The sequence below is a fragment of the Mytilus trossulus genome, chromosome 12 (genome assembly GCF_036588685.1).
Source record: "Mytilus trossulus isolate FHL-02 chromosome 12, PNRI_Mtr1.1.1.hap1, whole genome shotgun sequence".
In the NCBI taxonomy this organism is placed as follows: Eukaryota; Metazoa; Mollusca; class Bivalvia; order Mytilida; family Mytilidae; genus Mytilus; species Mytilus trossulus.
In genome coordinates this window covers 6,644,566-6,652,045 of record NC_086384.1, presented here as the reverse complement: position 1 = coordinate 6,652,045, position 7,480 = coordinate 6,644,566, and positions in this window count along the sequence as shown.

Below are 7,480 nucleotides of genomic sequence, written 5' to 3'. Positions count from 1 at the left end.
TCATTTCCAAGAATAACATCTTTTAGTTTTACACGATAAACTCTACGTAGAAATCGACAAAAAAGGTCTATTGTTTGTTCTCTATTATTAATTTTCCTTTACTGCGACGAATGTGTTACTAGTACTTTTATGGCACCTTATGGTGTTTATATGTACATCTCGTTCGCTATGCCCGTGTCTGTAATGAACGTTTTGGCTTTCATCGTATAACTGGTAAGTTATTACATCAAGGACTACGTCATCACAAATTACGAAAAACCTTGACTAAATTCTTTCATAGACTCAAATATTTTGTCTGAAATATTGGTGGTTCCTGTAAAAACAAATTACAAAAGGGAAAGCATATTGATTTTAATCAGTGTAGTTGTTTAACGATCTTGTACATTTAGAAACGATCCCAGTAAACATTGGTCATTTTAAAATGTAATGATTCTAATTGGAAACAAATTGAACACTGCTATTAGTTTTTATCGATTCTAATATTAATTGTGTTTCCAATACGTCTAAATCCAACTAAATATGAAATACGTAAGTACTTAAAATGTCCTACTTATGTCGGTACCTATATTTTGCACACCATTATGATCTTTTGTTTATATAGTCTTTACACTTTATCCTTTGGAAGTTGTTGATGTATTAATTGACATCTTAGATACATTATATTCTTTGTTGGTTTGTACTGACTTTGAAATAGCTTTCAGTAACTGCGAGTACTGTCAGAAATGCAGTTTGTAAACATTTTAGCCTGTCTAGTTGTTTTTTTCTATTTTTGATCCGATGAGTTTAGTTTTCGACGGATTTGTATTTTGTCCAGATTATGAAAAAGTTGTGAATACAAAGAAAACTTGTCTCTACCTATGATTTTAATACCTTCACGAGATTTTGCTGTTATAGAAAATTTAAAATTCGTTAAAAATATCGCTATTATTCACAATGAAGCTTCCAACACATTACCTCCTGTGAAGATTCATTTAGTTAAATAAATATCATAGAAGGTGGCAATTATAACACCTTGTTCGACAAATTGTGTGCTTTATTTTTTTTAACATTTACTCTAGCCCAAGGTAATAACAGTTATCATCAAAAACTTCAAAGACTGATCTTTTGATTACACGAACACTGTTTTCTTGTACTTCAAAAGTAAATCAATGTTATGAGTAACGACGTTTGTTTTTCTCGTTGAATATTTTACATTTTCAAGTCGAGAACATAATGCATTGTAGACATTTGAATATCTTTGAATCTTGTATCTTGATCAACGTTTTTATAAAATTTAATATGCTCTTACGGTCTTTCAATTGCAAATAACAGAAAATATTCCATACTGAACATAAGATGAGATAGAAATGTCTGTTTCTTGGTAATATACACGGTCGTTTATTTTTCGATTGTTTATGGCGTGTTGTTGTTGATGTTTTAGTCTTCCTGTGATGATTGATGTTTTTCATTAGTTGCTTTTGCCTTTAAACTAGCCTTATTAACTGCAAGTACTGTCCTTTCTGCGCTAAGTGTCTTCTTGTTGTATAGATGTATAAGTACCCGTCCACGTCCACTTTGTTATTTTGTTAGAAGTACATGTATTTTAATTTGTATCCTTCTGAAGGGTTAAGACTGATGTGTATAGTTTGTTCTTATGTTTAACTGTAACACAACGATCCTATGCTAAATAGAGGCTTTAATATGTACACAGTAGTTTTAAACCGCCAAATTATATATATGACTATCCCTAGCCAATGGCCAACAATTTGCATGAAGGATATTATTTTAAATAAATCAAAATATTAACGATTGTCATTTCCTAGATTAATATATTTAATTTTTACACGAGAAACTATACGTAGACGTTGATAACAAAACGAACTATTCTTATTCTCTATTATTAATTTTCCTTTTCTAGGATGGAGGTGTTACTTTTAAGGCACCTTACGGTGTTTATATGTCCATTTCGTTCGCTATGCCGGTGTCTGTAATGAACGTTTTGGTTTTCATCGAATAACAGAAAAATTATTGAGTCAACTAGAAGGACTACGTCACCACAAATTACTTAAAAGGGACAGTCAAACTCATAAATCTAAAACAAACTGACAACGACATGACTAAAAATGAAAAAGACAAACAGAAAAACAATAGTACACATGACACAACATAGAAAACTAAAGAATAAATAACACGAACCCCACCAAAACTAGTGTTGATCTCAGGTGCTCCGAAAGGGTAAGCAGGTCCTGCTCCACATGCGGCACCCGTCGTGTTGCTTATGTGATTACAAATCCGGTTAATAGTCTAATTTGGTAGGTCAAATTCATGAAAGGGAAGGGGAGTGTAGTTACGACGTAAGAAACATATCCTATATCATTTGTGAAACGGTTATTCCATAACGGTCAACCAACGCGTGATGGCGTCCGTACAATTTACGAAGGGATGATTTCAACTTCACCATTTGGAACTCTTGATTTAATAGCTTCCTTGTGAGCAGTAACCCTCTATCAAGAAAATCATGATAGGAAATGCAAGCACGGGAATATCGTATCAATTGGGAGATATATACCCCGTATGCAGGTGCTGCTGGAATGTTGCTACTTAGAAATGGAAAGTTCACAATTGGAAAGCTGAAATCATCTCTTTTATCGTAAAGTTTTGTCTTCAACCGACCCTCATTGTCAATTTCTAGATGTAAGTCAAGATATGAAGCCGACTTAACTGTATCTGTAGTATCCTTTATCTCCAATTCGATTGGATAGATTCGTTCCACATAGTCACCAAATGTTTTATTGTTTAGTGAAAGAATGTCATCTATATAGCGGAAAGTAGAGTTAAAGGATATTGCTAACTTCTTATCTTTCTTCCTAAGAAGTTCCTGCATGAAGTCAGCCTCATAATAATAAAGAAACAAGTCAGCAAGTAGAGGGACACAGTTTGTTCCCATTGGGATGCCGACAGTCTGTTGAAAAACACGTCATCCGAACGTAACAAATATGTTGTCAATCAAGAAATCAAGCATCTTGATAATATCGGTTTCAGAGAATTTTTTGTTTGAATCAGAGTGATTCTTTACAAAGTAGGATTTATCCATCCTTAAGACAAGATACTTGTATCTACGTTGGCCATTCTTTTTATGAAGCAAAGTAATACCAACTCTTTTAATTTGTCTTTTCGTTAGGAATATGGAATACTTGTGTAAAGAGTTTCTGATTCACGCCACCTCTAGAATAGGCAGTTTCACAATAACTTTGAAGCCCGTTTTTGATTGCTGATAAAATAGATGTTAATAATTTAGAAAGGGGTTTCGTGGAGCACTTGGAAGACCCAGCAATATATCGTTGTTTGTAAGGACACTTATGTAGTTTAGGTATCCAATACAGTGATGGAAAACTGTGACTAAAATATTTAATATACTCAAATATTAAGTTTGAAAGATTGGTGGTACCTATAAAAAAAAATTACCAAAGGGAAAGAATATTGTTTTTTGTCAGTGTAGTTGTTTAACGATCTTGTAAATTTAGAAACGATCCCAGGTCTTTTAAATATATGCATTCTAAAACCAATTCAACACTAGTACTCGGCCTTTGAGTAATATTGTTTTTATCGATGCTAATGGTAATTTTGTTTTAAAGAAATACGTCCATATCCAACTATATATTATTCAAGTATGTACTTTTACGGTCCAACTTTTGTCGGTACCTTTATTATGCACACTGTCATGTTCTTTTGTTAATGAAGTCTTTACAATAATTCCATTGGAAGTTGTATATGCATTGATTAATATAGTAGTCTTGGATACATTATCTTGTTTGATAGTTTGTTCTGACTTTGAAATAGCTTTCAGTAACTACGAGTACTTTCAGATATGTATTTTGTATTTTTTTAGGCTTTGCTAGGTTTTTTTTCTTCTTTTTTTGGTTTAGCTTTTTTTTCCAAATTATAGTTTGTTCTTATAGTGTGCTGTTGTTTTTGTTTAGTCTTTTGCTGCTTTTTATTGTTTTGAATTTTGTTTTCCTAAGTTATTTTGTAACATTTGATGGTTAGGAGCTAAATTGTTTAACCTCCTCACATAATGTATGTCGCTGTTCTAAGGCCATAATCTGCAATTATGTTCACTGCCGTTTGTTTTCTGAATTTATTGTTTTGAACATACACAAGTGTTTTATGTTCCCGTTTGAATTATTTTTAATTGATATATACAACCAGATGAAATAGAAGTTAATGTTGGTAAACCGTGAAACACGTAAATGCTACGATACTCGCTTTTGACTAATCTAGCAGGAAAATGAATTCATTGTATATATTTGTTTTGTTCAGTTATGTTTTCTTTTTAATTAATTTTAATTGTGGCATTGTTAAAACGGAAAAACATTGAAAAGATCATTGTAAAGTGTTAGCAGGGGAGGTAATGTTTTGACATAAAATTTCAAACTGTCTTGTTTAGTATAATGTTGTTTGTCTTTTTCGTCGTTTTTAGTATTATTCATGACGTCTTAAAACGCTATTTGGAGTTTGTCTTAGCGTCGTCGTGCGTCAATGGAGGATTTATAAAAATCATAATCAAAAACGAACTTTAACAGACGTCATGACTATCTTTATTACTTTTTCTAAGACTTTGACCGTTAAAAGTTACATTCTAAAACAAGTATGTCACACCTAGACACACGCTACATTCTTGGCGTATTTAGCCTTTATTTCAACACGTCTTAATATAAATTGAGAAGTAATATAATAGTCCTAGCAATTGTGCTACTGAAAAGGCAAATTTACGTGCTGATTCAAAGAAGCTATTACAATTAAAAGTACATATAATTAGATTGAAATGAATAAAAAAAAAGTTTACAAATACAGTAAATCTCTCAAAAAAAAATCAAAGATAATTTTAGATTACAAATTGAAACTTTTCATTTCTATGAAGCAAACGTTAAGCAGTTCCTTCATATAAATACGATATTATAAAGCTTTTATGTGCTATTATTATTTTTTCGTTAGAGGACTGCTGCTTACATTGACGTGTTAAACAATGAGTTCCGAGGGATACACTTATAATCATCCCTTCAAACAATTATACGTATGAAATCACGAGTTAGTTGACGCTATGGAATTTCTGTTTCACAGATGACGCAGGATATGCGTCAATCGTCGTATTCCAAATCCCTTTCTTTGGTCTTTCTCCCCGCTGAAAGCTAACGAATTAAACTTATCGCCGAATATGTATTACACGAACAACACAACACGAATCATATGACTGTGCAATATGATCTGCTTACCATTTCTTTTAATTGTGATCGTCAGATCAACTCCGTTGGGGTTCGTGTGGCTTAGTGTTATTTATTGTGCTTTTGGTTACTGTTGTTTGTAGTTTAGGGAATTTTTAGGGGGTTTCGCCTTTGTATTGTCAGTTTGTTTTGGAGTTATATTTTTTAATATCCTTTTGAGATATTTCGCCTTATTTATGTAATTTGTCTCTAATAAAAAAAATACAAAACAACAAAGCTATAAATGATAATAATTTCTTAATACGGTGATTTTTGCAACACATGTTTTATGTTATCAATTAATATATTCATATATATATCTTTATATTTTAATCTTTTCCTTGAAAGTTAAATATAAATAACACCTTCTGTACGTCAATTACCAAAGCATTGTTTGAAACCAATATTTATAACAGGTCATACTGATTATATTGTATGTAGATGATGATTCAGTTATTTGGATTCAATTTTACTTTTTACGTAAACAAATAAAGGTAATAAAAGTAGTTTACCGTCGAAGATGATAAATCAATTCTGGCTTACAAACTGAAAATGAGGGAATGACATCACAATTTAGGACAACAATTAAACGGAAGAAGCACCGAACTATTATAAAAACAAACGTCAACATTCACCGAAACGGTCTATTTGGTAACATCAACTAAAGTCCTGTTTTGATACGGGACATTTTAAGAAAAAAATGGTGGTTAAAACCTGATTTGATAGCTAGCACAACCTCCCTCTTTAAATATCGGTAAATTGGCAGCTCTACGCGACAGGAATACAATACAAAACAAACACAAGTACACTCAGCACAGATAAATGCATAAATAAAAAAAACATAAAAGCACATTACAACATGTAAAGCGCAAATTAAAAACAGACAACTCCAATTAAAGTCAGAAGCCTATAGTTCAGTCGTTGTCGTTTGTTGCTGTATATCAAATTCAGTTTTCGTTGATTATTATACACATATATTTTGCTGTTAATTTTTGTTGTCTGATTTTTTATTACAACTTTCCTTTCATGGCCTTTTATAAAATGCAACGACATGACAGTGTGTAATTTGTTCATTGCTTAAGGCGGTAAGAGGACTTACAACATGTTTACATTTTGTTTAATGTAATCTACACTAGTTTCACATAAGATTTGTCCACATCTATACACCTTGTTTAGATACCTGTACATAAGATGTGTTCACACTTGTAAACTATATGTCATTTAAATGTTCATTACGTAGAACCGAACTCAAATTTTCGAACAACTTTTCTAGGAGTAAGGAAACTATCATTTGACTTTAAAAAAAAGGGGGGCTGGATTTTTTCACAATATGATTGAAAAAAAATCGGTTCATACAGATGATTAGAATGAAAAAATAGTCTGAATCCAAAGTTTCCCTATACATTATAGTGTTAAACATTGAATTGGTACCATCGAACAAAAATGAATATTAACTTTCGCGCGAGAAAAAATTCGGACTCAGACCCCCCCCCCTTTTTTTTTTAAAGTAAAGTGGTTGCTCCTTTAAGAAAGTCATTTTGGATGATTTGCAGTAGTTTAAAGATGTCTCGACTACGCATTAAAACTGTAGGCTGCATCAGCGCGTGCTTATAGATTAAGAAAAAGAGTTGAGATGTTAAGGATTACTACATTTCTATCTTTTCTGTTTGTTTCAAATGGTATTATTTCTACAAGTTGTTGTTTTTTTGGCAAAAGGAGAGGGTGATATTATTTTTTATTTCTAATTGTATTTTAACGGATCTGAGATTCTACACAAACAAACAATTAAGGCAGCAACCATTTGGTTTTCTGGGGAGGGCTATGGATTTTTTTTCTGGACAATCTATTATTTTGGCAACAAGTCGAAAACATTTTTTTTCTTTCAATATTAGCATTGCATATAGTGGCAGCTGAGGGTGAAACAAACATTTTTATTTCACAGGGTCAAAAACAAATAATGTTTTTCTCGAAAAACTGGAAACAAACTTTTTTCCCTAAAAAAACCACAGCCCTCCCCCCCCCCCCCAAATTAAATGGTTGCTGCCTAACCTCACCCTTTTTCAGTAATGCATTTATGAGTGAATCGTTGTTTAAGTAAAGACCAGTGGCAAATATTTCTGTCAGTGTGTACGTCCAGTCGATTCGGGAAGACCTTTTCTAAGGAATTATGTGTTCGGCAATGAGTTTTGATAAGGGGTAAATAAGGCTACGTAAAGTGTTCTTATAAAAAATAAATATAT